Raw genomic sequence first — 15,242 nt, 5'->3', positions numbered from 1 at the left:
GTGAATACTGACATTTCGGTGCTTTGTAAAGAATATTACCATAAAAGATTGGATGTAAAATACCCGAACGTATAAGATGTCTGCATGTTGAGTTATATTTACGAATGATGTCCTTATACCGATGATAAAATTTAGTAAATGTTTTGACTAGTTTATGATATCGAAAACCCTAGTGTAATAATTTTTCAGTAATACATAAATTTCTCTCGCTAAAATCTAATACGTTGTTACATACACGAGCGAATCGTACAAGTTGAGATATATAAACACCATAAGATGCATAAAATTAAAATAAACTTGTAAAATTTGATTTTTTTTTTAAAAGAAATAAAATGTCTTCAAGAACAATGTTTAGGGGATGGAAACATTTTTATTTTATTGATATGGTACAACTTTACTGTGAATTTGTTTATTTACATTCTTTAATGTACAAATTTTAGTATGTTTTAACAAACTTATGGTTTTGACACGTGAGTAAAATAAATTCAGGGAATATTGGTCCATTCTCTTTGTATAAGACTAACCTTGGAGAATAAAAACACACAAAATGCCAGGCATTCCTGTAGACGTTACTTAACAAATCACAGATATACATTCCACATCCTATCTTGGTGGTATTAGCCCAAACTATCTGAAATTGGACAAATTAATATACAATCATGATCACGTAGGAATTCTTTCTGAAGTGGTTACCGCTTATATCCTTTACGGACAAAAGAGAGAAGATTAAGATATCAATTTGCAAATAAAATCATAAGTCGAAGAAAACCAGACAACACCATGACCAAAATATAAAAAGTCAAACAACAGTCTATAAACACTATACAGAAAACTATAGGCTAAGCAACACTAACTCACGACAAGTACAAATCCAGTAAAAGTCGCATTCGGTGATGTCACAATCGAGTAAAAGAGGGTGAGAATAGGATATGATAAGTGGAACAGATCCATGGTTATTTGTAACTCAACACAAAATAGACATGTATTCCATAACGGTCAACCAAACCACTATCATATTACAATGTTAAGTGGCAATACATTCCATGTTAGCATCTAGCTATTCAATTAATACTATTATTCGTTGAAAAAAAATTCTGTTTTCGTTTTAATTGCAATTGATTTTATGATATATTACTATAATTTATTATATTTGGTTATTATCTACCTGTGTGTAATGACATGAGGAACCACAGTTATTCTGGTCATTGTAAAAGTAATCGTTTATCTCATCGTACATGTCCTTCATAACAGTCTCTATTTGTTCTTCTATTGGGTACTGATTTGTCATAAATGCAAGATTTTCACCAGGTCTTTCCAACAGGGATCCGGTTGCCGGTCTGTGCTCAAAGCGGCATCCTCTTGCCCAAACAAATGCTTCACGACTAAGAGCATTATCCCAAGCCTAACAATGTTAATGTATTATACATTTGTTAGTCTCTGCTTTTCGGTGATTTTCATTGACTTATATATAATAAAAGTTGTTCAAAGATACATTTGTTACCAAGACAGTATATTGTGTAAGGGCCAAAGTAAAGATTTTAGTCTGTTGGAATCAAATTAGGTGTCAAGTTTGTTTTGCGAGGGAAAATACATGCCGTATGCCACGAAATTTGATGCTCGTTATATAAACCATATTTTTTTCTCAATTAAATCATTAACATCAGTATCTGTATGAATTTCATTAATTCAAATGGTGATCAGAACTAAACCTATACATACACATTCGCTCTATACTCAAATATAAATTGGTATTGTGTCACTTACGGGGATGCAATTAAGAAAGGGATGTTGGTTGCAGAGAGGTAAAGACATTCATTAAAACATAAATTTCTGTTAATTGGACTGTCACGTGCATTCAATTGAAATTTTGAAGTTGAAATAAAGTAAAGTTGAGTTACATTTGATTTAAGAATGATTTTTTTCCATATCTTGTTGTGCGATTTGAACCTGAAATTTTACTGCTGGAAGCTGAGTCATTCTACCGCTGGGCCACAATGGTAATAGTATTGTCGATGATTTAGAGACAGTTTAATTTACTTCAAACGTTAGCGTCGTGTTCATTTTACCATTGTCAACGTCATCTTTTGTTAACAATGTTCTATTGTCATGTAATACGTTATTATATTGAGTTCAGATTACAAAACAAACGAAATAGACGTTGTTTACTGCGTCTCCATACATTGAGCTTACCGATTCGTCACAAGTATCGACATTAAAGTATTTAATTCTCCGGAACAAATATAGAGAGAACAGACTTTAGAAAGGACATTAGCTGCATTTCCCTTAGAAACACAGATAGATATATATATTAATTGTAAATGATTAATTTAGAGAAAATACAGAGGTGGAGGTTAGTCTATAGTTAGGGTGGTTGACATATAATTGTTCTTAATGAAATATGTTTTCAACATAACCACAAGTAAGAACTTAAGATACGATGTGTTGTTACAATTATTTCAACTTTGCTAAGAATATTCAAGAAATTTTGAGAAATTCTAGCTCTTTTTTAAAGAAACTCTTTAAGAAATGTGCAAAACATTGGGGTGTTTTTCATTAAGCCTGATAAACTACAAATCCAATATTTTACTTAGGCACATTAATTTAAAATTATAATTTTGATCATCCTGTTGCGAAACACACTGCACTGATACCAAAATTTTCATATATTTTTCAAAACCGGCAGTATAAATGACAAATTTTCTGAGTTAATATTCTAATATAAATGTTAAAAAAACTGTTTTTACAGACGCTATAGACAAATAAAACTTCAAGCAGTATATGATAGATTTGAAGCACATAGACCTACACTGCTGATTTTTAGGGTAATGATTTGAGTCCTTAATCATGTCTGCAGTTCCAAAAATGTCAAATTTACAGCATTTTACGTACAATAGTTGTGTTCAAACTTAGAGTACGGATAGAACAAGAAAATGTTTATCAAATTAGCATAAAACAAATACAAACAAAATCATAAATGATACAAATTCGGTCGTATTCGGCTTACATGACACTGTATTTATAAATAGAATGTTCATGCAAATGCAGTTGGAGAGAGACCCAAGATATGACAAACTCTCTATAAGGTCCCTCAAAACCCAACTGATTTAGTAGTTCCTTTTTGTGTCTTTATCAGTCTTTTAAGTTATTGATTAAAAAAGGAAGACAAAATTAAAGGAGAAAAGAAATAAATATGCATCAACAGCGCAAGTTAATACCAAATAATTTCAACATATCACAAAATGGCTTTCAATGACCAAGTTCAATCTAGACAAAAGGTGAAATGATGCCAAGAGGACAATCCAAATCCATAAGTCGACAAAAGATAGAAATCAAGTTGTCTAAAAGAAATAAACCAAGCAACAGTCCACAAAGAACTACACAGAAACGTAAAGATCGAGATATACGAGCCCACCATTAAAATCCGGAAATGAATCCAGGCAGGAGCTCCAGAAGGGTCAGCAGTTCATACTTTGTCATGTTACTCCTCTCTAAACACGTGAATGATAAATAAAAGGTGAAAAGGCAATAAGCATTAGGGGATGGGAAAAATCACTTGTTTTACTCTAAGACGTTAAAAAATTTATTATTGCATATTCAATGTGCGCAATGAAAATAGTACTAAAGATTTGTTTTTTTTTAATTTCCACTGTCAGAATAATATTAACAACAAACAAATTAAAAATTTGAAATTTGGCTGATTATTTGTCATGGCATTCATTCAACAATATTCAACAATATAAACAAAAAAAAACAACCAACATGAACAAACTGGCCAACAAATTAAAACAATTAAACACTGAAGGGAAAACCAACAGTGAATGCAAAACAATTTCTAACTTCTGGACAGATCCATAACAGCTCAATGAACAATATTTGAATAAATCACTGACAATTGAATAAAGTTGATGATGACATCCAACGAACTTTCCATATTGAACTGAATGCCTTGACGATAGACATTTTGTGTTCCTTTATTACTGCAAATTCCTTGAATTTCAGTTTACATTGCATCTGCCGATGAACGTTGAAACTTCTGACACTTTTGATGATACATGACAATCTAATTGGAACATTCAATACATTTGGATATGTTCACCATGCAATCTGAAAAATAAACTGAAACAGCAGCAATTTTGTTTATTAAAGGGAGGGAGGGTGGGTCGTATTATCTTGTTGATTAATTGTCATGGAATGAAAATTGAGCGGGAACACGTGTTTATATATGACTAAAGTACTCGAGGCGCTTCAAAGCATATTTTTTGAAGCGCCTCGAGGACTTTAGTCATATATAAACACGTGTTTCCGCTCATATTTCATTTAGATATATGGTTATGTAAAGATTAAAATGGAAAACCGTAAATAATGGACTGTACATTTAAAAACACAATAAACAAATAAATGTATTTTCGATGCGATAAATCAATTTAATTATTAGATCATTAAATTTATTATTGCATACTTGTGCGCAATGGATATACTACTACAGATTTGTTTTCTTTCCTTTCCACCGTCAGAATAATATAAAAAACAAACAAATTAAAAAATTTGAAATTTGGCTGATTATTTGGTATGGCATTCATTCAACAATATAAACCAAAAACCAACCAACATCAACACACTGGCCAACAAGTTAAAACTTGATGAAATTTGGTCACTGAAGGGAAAACCAACATTGAATGCAAAACAATTTCTAGCTTCTGGACAGATTCATAACAGGTCAATGAACAATATTTGAATAAAATCACTGCCAAAATTGGTATTTCAGTGAACTCTCAATCAAATGCCAATCCGCCATGACAATTTAATAAGCAGCATAGATTAAACGAAAATATAATCAACTAGTTATTCATTTGAACATACAACATACATCAAATATAAACAAACAACATCATGAATGCATCGGATAAACAGAATTATTTGGTACACAATAAATTTGTTCTAAAGCAGTTTGAAATGAATCCAAAAATATATCATTGCCAATAAACGACAAATGGACTCCATCGTGACTAAATAAAGATTGATGTTTGTCTTCAAAATCAGAATGAATTATAGTGTAACCCCCAGTTTTATTTAAATGTGATTTAACTCCCCTATTTATACGTTTCCTGGTTACATCCATTGCTTGTAAATCTTTTGAATATCTCCATTTCAACCTTGGCAAAATACTTGAAAAAATGATTTTACTACCATTTACCATACGTCCAACTATATCTAGCATAAATTAAATGTCAAATAAAAGTTAAGCATTGTTAAGAAGTCCAATATCATTGCAACCACAGGGAAGCAAAGCAGCAAAGTAAACCCCAACAATGTATCAATTTCTCCATTATTGGTACAACATTATATACTGGTATACCGGACATTTCAGCCCACATCAACTTGTAGCCTAACTTTTGCAAGCCCAAATCATTTCCCAAATGTCTCATTTGACTATGTGATGATGCTTCGGTAATCAAGGAGGATCCAATAATCCAAACCCCAAAAAGGCCTGAAAACAATTTAATTTCTTTAATTAACCAAAGGACTTAGTCTAATATACGATTTAAAAAAATTAGAATTCCATATACCCTATGATTGTATTTCTTCATCCGTTTTGCCTTCAAGGCTGCAGTGGTTGCAGCCCTATTCGAAATGAATGAGTATTAAACTCCTCAGGATTCAAACTAAGAAAATTTAAAGCAGACCTTAAAACAGCTGAAAAGTGAAAACGAGTCAATTTACTTTGATTAAGATGACAAAATAGTTGGCCTTGACAATCTGGACGTAAATGTAGGTAATTTTTTAATGTTTTGACAACACAAATTTCGTCATCATTATCATTTAAAGACAATATTAAAGTTGTTGAACAACCAATTTGATCCGTCTTTGAAGACACAATTGTAATAAAAACGTTAGAATTAATATCAAATTTAATATCTGAAATTTTTATAACATGATTTTAAGCATTTTTGTTAACATATGTGATTTCTCCAATTCTCATAAATCCAAAAAAGGCTAAAGCAAGTGCTGCCCTGAACAGTTTTGTCTCATAAATTGACTGACAAACATGGTGAAGAATCGATATAAGCCGTTTATATACATCAACAGTAATAGGTTTTCTTGAATCAACTCTTATACCCAAATGCTGCATACCTTTAACAGTTTTCCAAAATGAATGATTTGTTTTAATCCTTTCAAACATTCATTTTCAACTTATGATTAATTCCTGATAGATATGTTTTGCAGTGGTGTAGAAACAACAATTTTTTGAAAGATAGGCAACGTAAATAATTATATGATCAACAGGAGGTGGCCAAGTTTCATCTATTTGAAAACTGGTCCGAAATTTACTAAATAAATAGATTGCATTTTCATACACATTACTCGTATTTGAAGAAACAGAGTGCTGTAAAAGTTTATTCACTTCGTCTTTAAAAAGTTCCAGAACCACTGGAATTGGATGTGGCAAATCGTTGGCAAGTGGTGCAAGACGTTGAAATTTCAGAAACGTTGCCAAGATAATGCATCAGCAATTGCATTGTCCTAAGACAAAATGTGAACAGATTTAAACTGAAAATTACCAATTAGTGAACAGTAAACATTTAATCTTAAAACTGACATAACTCGTTCAGATTTGCTTGACATTTTGTTTAAAATATTCACTACTGCAAGATTATCAATGTAAAAAAGTAGTTTTTCATGTAAAGTTAATCAAACCACAAAAATATTGAAAGTGCTATTGGAATGATGTCACCATAATAAAGTGAAACGGTATTGAAACTTTGCCCATGGTCGAATACAAACGTCAAATAAACGCTCTTCCTGCAGGTAGAGCCTTTGTGCAGAAGGCTAATGAACCACAAATTGAGTGCAATTCTTTTAACATTACTTTTTTCATGGCCGATGATTTAAAAATTCTGTCTAAATGTTCTTGAACCTTTTTATGTAGAATTCTAACAAGCATATTAACAATATCAATTGTAAGACCCAGATATTCAATCAGTGAAGTTGGACCTTCAGTTTATTTATTTGCAAGTTGGACTCCAATATGATGGCAAATTTAATCGTACTTTAACATCAGTTATTCACAATCATCAGAATCTGATTTGCCACCAAATAAAAACATCTTCTAAATAGTAGTCTATATTATTTGAACCAGACTTACCGGAAGTAACTTAAATGCTGACTTAATATTCAAGTTTGCTAATTTAGCACCTTTTCCAAGTTTTTTTTTAACCATATTAACAGCATTATCAAATGAAGAATATTTATCAGAGGTAAACCTATCATCAATGAAGTCATTAACACTGCTCAATGGTGGATATGATAAATTGGTAATCAAATGAAGTCCCCCAGTTTTTTAGGAACTAATCCAATAGGAGAACATCTTAGACTAGATGTTGGTCTATTACAAAAAGGACATGCTATTCTTTTTAATGATCTTTCAGATTCAATCTTACATTTAGCTCCAACAGGATTTGACAAAACAGATTTTAAATTCTTTTATTCAAATGGAGTTCTTGGTCCATGATAATTCAAACCAAATTTAAAACCATTAAACAAAATTTGTTTATCCTGTTCATTAGATTTTTTTTTTAAATAACTCTAATTGTTCAATATCAATTGGTGAATGTCCCATCTTCCAAATATCATATTTATCGTTTGACAATTCTAAAAGAAAAGTTAATTTCAATTCATTTGATTAAATGTAGGCACAGAATACCTTGTGTTAAATGGTGGCCTTTTTCTATTTTGTTGAAAAAATGAAGGCCTGTTTTGTTGAAACTGGTTAGACATTTAAGGTCTATTTTGGTTAAATATTGGTGGCCTCAATGATCCATTATGAAAACCTTGGTTACTTTGTTACCTATCAAATCTAACACATGATATGGCTGGGTGTTGTTATGAACAATTCATACAGTTATGTCTATAAAAACACTGAGATTTCTGACAAAATCCTTAAAAGTTATAATCATAACAAGGTTTTTGTAAGTAAGCCTGACAGACTACAGGATAATGCATGCCTTGCGATCCCTTTGCAATGAATTTCAACCAAGGAAAGCCATCAATCTCAGACCAAGACTTGGAGTGATTTAGTGATACACGTTATCTAAATTGTCTATCATACTGATAAACTCTGTCAAATGATGCATCTGATATAGCATCTCTTATAATTGACATGTTTGTAAACAAGTCTTGTGCTAAGCTAGCATGCTTTTGAAGAAGTATTTTAGAAATTTTTTTTGGGAAATGACAAGCATTCCATTTTCAACAGTAACACTTTGTTTCTTGTCATAATTGCTGTAATATTGACTATTTTGTTTAGGTAGAGTACCAAAATCAACATATTCGAAATTCGAAAATTTCTCTTTTATTTGCTGAGAAACAATGATATCAATTTCATTTGAGCATGGCATCAATAAAGGACCAGTATTATCTAAAGTATTACCCGATCCAGCCTGAACTGCAGTAGTTTTTAGTTGAATATTTGGCTCCACAGGTTGATCTGCTTGTTGACGGTCGAGTGCAGCACGCCTTCTATTTCCTCGTCTGCCCCGGTTAACCACTTGTGCAACTTCTTCAGGGTCAGATTCCTCTTCTGGTGCAGGTGCTTCATGATGAGTAGGTTGTTTAACACCTACATTGTCTATCCTGGGCCTTAATCTCCGGCGAATATAATTTCTTCTCCTAGGCATTTTATAAAATGAAATCATTATAAATATAATGTTTATAACTACATGTATATAAAGATTTTTTAATTTATGAAACAGATTACATTGATGCTTAGGCTGCATATAAATTAATTCGTAAATTAAACAACTGTTCCATACTTCAAATATATACTACTATAAATGTGAATAATGTACGCCTCTAATGACAGCTATATGTGTATAAAAACACGCAACAAATTGACAGGAACTTATTATATTTAACTAAATGACATTACATTTGTAATAATCGGGCGTTCCGTAACTTGATAACAGGTATAAGGTGGCACGGTAGAATTTACATTCCGGAAGTTAGGTTGCTCTTTAGTGTACTCTATCTGAACAGTGTGATTTCTACTGAAGATACTTTCCAAAAAATAAGGGAGGAATCAGGTGTAGAAAAATTATGAAATAATTTTACATACAGATTAAAATGAATTTTTGAGAATTTTTGAGAATTTTGTATTCACTGCATGATAAAAGACCTAAAAGCACTAGTGGCCTTAGGTTTATAAAGAAAGCAAAATAAGTAAACGGTCATCATACATATTCTAATTAATTTCTGAATATAATAAAGAAAGTACTTCAATTAACTGTGTTTGTAGAATTTTGGGCAGTGTAAGAAAGTGGTGAAAATTGTAAAAAGGATATCATTATCCCTATGAGCCAGGAAATAATACCGTGCCACCTATCATATTAGTGTCAATTTATTAAATCAAATTTCGGTAAAGTACGTAAAATAGAATAATGTAACTAAGCGTATAATCACAAGCAAGCCTACACATGCATTCCATTGCTAATTAAATGAAAATATTTATTGCTACATTGATATAGTAGAAACAAAAACTTACCACAAAAATACCTTGTTTAAGAGCTGTGAATTAAATGCAACAACCAGAAGTAAACAAATTCAAACGGTAGTAAATAAGCATACAATAAATGTTATATTAAAGTGACATAACAATTCATCTATTTAATAATGAACGTGAAAAAAAAAATAATTATACAACCACGTGCAAACACATGTTAAATTTAAAATTTACCTGTTTTACTTCAATGTCACAGATTTTCAACTCACTGGTAATAAGTTTGCTCTTTAAGTGTAAAACAAATTACTATAGTGAATTGAATTTAAATGCATAAAAGGAAAAATATTTAAAGTATATTGGAAAAACTAAAATCAACTTATCTTATTTATGCTCTGGTCCTCCCCTTGAACTATCTTGTTGAAAAAATGTCGTGAAATGAAAATTGTGCGGGAACACGTGTTTATATATGACCAAAGTCCTCGAGTCGATTAAAATGGCAAACCGTAAATAATGGACTGTTCATTTAAAACACAATAACAAATAAATGTATTTTCACTGCAGTAAATCAATTTAGTTATTAGATCATTAAACTTTATTATCACAAAAGAGGCTAAAGATACCAAAGGGACATTCAAACTCATGAATCGAAAATAAACTGACATCGCCATGGCAAAAAATGAAAAGGACAAACAAACAACAGTACACAAAACAACATAGAAAACAATAAACTGGGCAACACGAACGCCAACAAAAACTGGTGCTCCGGAAGGGTAAGCAGATTCTGCAGTTGTGGCACCAATCGTGTTGCTCATGTAGACAAACCCGGTGATATGTCTAATTCGGTAGGTCACATTGGCAACTTTCAGTGAGTAAAAAAAACGTTTTATGGAATTCGTATTTGAAGTACATTCGTTGGTCTATATTCGATAATCGAGAGAAAACTACATGTATATTGTGATTAAAGTTTAACTGACCATAACATCATTGTAGTTATATTTACAAACCAGTTCTTGCATATTTGAACTCTGTTGAATCCTTCTATATCTATTATGAATATCTAGAATCAATTTGATATATGGCCCCACTGGTACTTCCTGAGATATTATTGGCGTTAGCAACATCGGTAAGAATAGCCAAGACATCATTAACTTCCTGAAAGAAGAAGTTTTTGTCATTTCAATGAGCAAATCAGATAAACTGAATCATATGTTTTTATTATGTATAATTGATCTTTGTCTTTTCATTGCGTTCTCTATTTGTTGTATTATCTTGGGTTTTTTGAAATCTTGGTCTTGTTTTGCTCTGTCTTTTCTATGAGTTGTGATTGTCTTGATTTGTCCTGACATTTCTTTACGTTCTTATGTTCTTGTTTTGTCCTCTCTTTTCTGTTTCTTTCTTTGCCGAATAAAAAAATCAGTTCATAATCAGGCAAGGACATGAAATATTTTCTATAAAAATATGACTGTTCGGTTTACTATGGATAAACTTTAGACGAGTTTTGTAACGGAAAAGAAACATTGTTGTTAATATTTATAGAAATGTGGATTGTATGTATCCATTTAAAAATTCTTAAGTAAAAAAGTAGAACATAAAACATAACTATGTTTCCTGATCAAAAAAGTAATAATTTGTATAATTTGACGAGAAAAAATTTTAAAAAAAATTTTCAATTTTGAAATTAAAATTTTGAAATTATAAAGAAATAAAAAAATTCTGACACTTACTGATTGTATTTCCAAAAAATATATCTTTCCTGTTTTGTTTTGTTTTTAATTTTGATAAACACTAATTGAATATTTCAAATAATTCTTTTATCTTAATTCATGTTTTGTTAATTGAAATTTATAAATAATATGGGCTTTAAGTTTGATGATAATGATGTTTATACTTACTCCATTCCGTTGCAGCAACAAAGAAAGACTGATCATTGCAGATTTTGCTTTATACTTTCAAAAGAAACGAACGAAGCCATCTGCGTATTAACTTTTCTATTATTTTCCATTGTCGAGTCATTGTTTAATCGTTCAGTTTATGATGATTGTCTATATATTGCTGTGAGTGGCATAAAATTACAGCGACATGATTTTTAACCAATATAGAGACAAAAATGTAAGAAGCGGCTGTTTTACTTGATAACATTTGTATGTTAGGTGATACTTAGTACGTTGACACTGACCAGTAAGCAGCAAAGCAATTTGAAATTCATTCAAATAAGCTTAAGTAGGGATTCTCGACGCGAAAGTACATATTCGATGTCATTAGACGAAAGCTGAACTCGACGATCTATACGACAATCCTTGATTACTCTTTTTCGGGATTGAATTACTTTTTTTTTTAAGAGTAATTATATATATCTAATTTTTTGTATAATAATCATATTTCGATTTCAAATTACAATTTATTCGGTATATTTAAAACACATTTTCACAAATATTTCATTAAAATATATATAATTAAGTTATTAAAGGCAATATTTGATATCGGGATTCAATAGAAAAGCGTTGGTTCGTAACAAAAGATACCATAAGTTTAGGGGGAATTAACAGTTTGCAGTTTTCTATCTCAATTTTAAAAACATTTTCAATCTTACACACTTCCTATTTTGCTTTATTTGTATTAAGTTATTATGATTTTGCACATAACTATCTCAATCTAATTCATCTTAATCAGTAGAACAACAAATATGAACTTTACTCTATAATATCGCTACAATAGATGTCAGGAACTAAAGTGCAAACAAAACGATACTGTATCAAAGAAAGCAAGCTTAAAGCACCTAAACAATACCCCCATCGATAACGCTGATTTTGAAGTGACGGACAAGATATATTTCTTCAAAATATACTAATTCAAAATACAGTGTAACGACAGATACAAATTAAGTGTTACTCGTGTGGTAATTAATGGGCGGTTTAATGTTAAGAATAGCTTAATCCCAAAACGTATGCGTCTGTCTGACATGAGAACCCTCGTTAGTGGTTGTCTAGCTATATCTTTAAGGTTTTGTCATTAGGACACTTTACTGTTGAAAGCAGATCTGAGGTAGACTATATTTATTTTGATGTGTTTCAGTATTGGTATGATTTGTAAGATACATTTTAGTCTGTAAATTCCCATTTCATAAAATTATATCCTGGCTAAAACTAAAATCAATATTGCATAATATCTCGTGCAAAATTGACCTTATTAGGCTCTCGGGGTTTTGAATGCTCTCAAAAGTTTAATGTACTTGTAAGGTTGTATGTATTAAATATTTGGGTTCTAGTGTACGCGATGAAGGTTATTCGGGAGCCACGTGTTGTTTGTGCTGAAATCATACACATTTTACGAGGTTGTTTACTGCTCATTTCAAACCTTTCAAGTAGAAAATAATAGTCGTCCTTAAAGTGTTACTTATTTTCATTGATTTGAGATTCGAAAATGATGAATACCGACAAAATATTTTTTAAGGTGATGTCTTTGATACAAATAAATATATTTTGATGAAAAATTTACCAAATCACTTGAAATTGGCAAATTGTCTTCCAACATAAAAAATAACATTTTGATTTAGTCATGTATGGCTTGATGTGAAATTGTAAATTATATGTTTTATGTTTATAATTAGACATGTTTTTTTCAAATTGCTGTAGGTTTCATTGCTTTCCTTTTTGACCTTGTGAGTAAAACAGCTTTATTAGATGACTATACCGCGTTACATTTCAATGGTAAAGATTCCAGATAAACTCATTCAACAAATGCCAATTCGACCTTTTCATGTTAGTCACCATATTTTAAAAAAAATGAACCTTTGAACAATAAATCAATAAACTCATCATAGATACATACAAGGATTAAAATTGTGTACGCCAGACGGACGTTTCTTCTACAAAAGTTTCATCAGTGACGCTCGAATCAAAAAGTTAATACGGCCAAATAAAGTAATTCAAGAAGCTGATGAGCATTGAGGGCCCAAGACTCAACCTAAATATAAAAATAAATCAGTCTCTAATTTATCAATTCAGAATATATATATATATATATATATATATAAGTCTGAAAATTACACCCAACAGTGTTAGAATTAGACTTTTATGCTGACAAATTTTTGTCCCTCAACGGGATTCGAACTCACACCTTTGATACACTACAGCACCAATCGCTTAGCCTCATGTCCAGCGCTCTTTATATATATGTTTATTATCCTCCTCAAGGTGAGTATGATATACAGGAATATAGTTACAATACATAATATATAATACAAAGCTGCCATGTATTATTAAGATTATAAATTTACAAATCATCAAGAAACTAAGGTTTCAACTCACTCAGGCAAACTTGACCTACGATGGATATTGCTATTATATTTAGGTCATTTTTTTTTGTCACCTGTTTCGATTCTAATACAGCATTGCCTTTCAAATATTCGGCTTTGAGCGTTCCTGATGAAGGTAAATGTTCAGATAATTCAATTGATGTCTATTTAGAGTTTTCAATTATGACTATCAAATAAACTGTCATATTCCTTACATAACCTTTAAATAAACTTTATGCATGAGAGAAACTGCCCGCTTCTGATTTTTCAAGAAGGAAAGATTTGTCACAGTTACAAGATAGCAGAGTTAGTGTCAAATGTGTATCTTCCGTATCATGTAGCGTTGCGCAGAATCCAATGCGTCCAATATTAATCAGATCTATCCAAAATAAGTCTCTTGTTGACGATACACTACACCACTGTACTAAAATGAATTGCATTGCCATAGAAAAATCCACAAGTTTCAGATGATGTCTTAGATACAAATAAATATATGTTGATGCAAAATTTACAAAATCATTTTAAAGTGACAAAATTGTATCAAAATTGTCTTCAGCATAACAAAAGCACTGAATAACATTACAATTTAGTCATGTATGGGTAAATGTGAAATTGTTAATACAATCTTACATGTAAATCATTAGACTGTTTAATATTCAAATTGCTGTAGGCTTCATTACATTTTTATTTGTGAGTAAAGCAGTTACAGGAGATGACTAAACCGCGTTGCATTTCTATGGAAAAGAGTAAAAATCGACCCGTTAAACAAATCGTAGTATGAGTGTTGTAATGATGTATTTCACATTTTTCTAAATGTTGGGAATTGAAGATGAAGTTTAAAAGCGCGATATCATATATATTTGACTGAGATATAGAAAGTTATGAAAAAAATTGAATTTATCGGCATGAAGAGTAACTCCTTGTTCGGTTGGTGTTTTTTTATTAGACAAACATCTTAAATAAATAAAGCCTCCCCTTTTTGAAATAAAACTCTAAACGATAAGCAATATTGTTTAAGAAATCAATCCCTATATTTCTATTGGAGATAGAGAATGTTTTATTATGTAATATTCGCAATTCGGGATTGCTTGATGTGCTTAGAATAACTCAAAGATTGAGATCAAACCATGCAAACAATTTAAGCATATAATACTAAGATAATTTTGATAACAAATATTTTACGGCGAAAGTACCTAAAATGTTGGAAATACAACACTATCATTTTTTTCTCTAAACTTATGGTGTCCAACTAGATGAATAAGTTATTATAATCCAATGGGAGTATGAAGATATAACAGTATAGTACCGACAAAAAAACCGTAGAGTGTAGAAATCGCGTATTATAGTTCTAAATTGTATATGGAGATAGGCAATTGCCCTGGATATCTAGTTTATAGCTATCTCCATTTTTATCAAAAGTGAACATATCACACTATAATACTCTTACGACGA

The sequence above is a fragment of the Mytilus californianus genome, unplaced genomic scaffold (assembly GCF_021869535.1).
Source record: "Mytilus californianus isolate M0D057914Y unplaced genomic scaffold, xbMytCali1.0.p SCAF_1, whole genome shotgun sequence".
NCBI lineage: Eukaryota > Metazoa > Mollusca > Bivalvia > Mytilida > Mytilidae > Mytilus > Mytilus californianus.
This window is presented reverse-complemented; position numbering follows the sequence as displayed.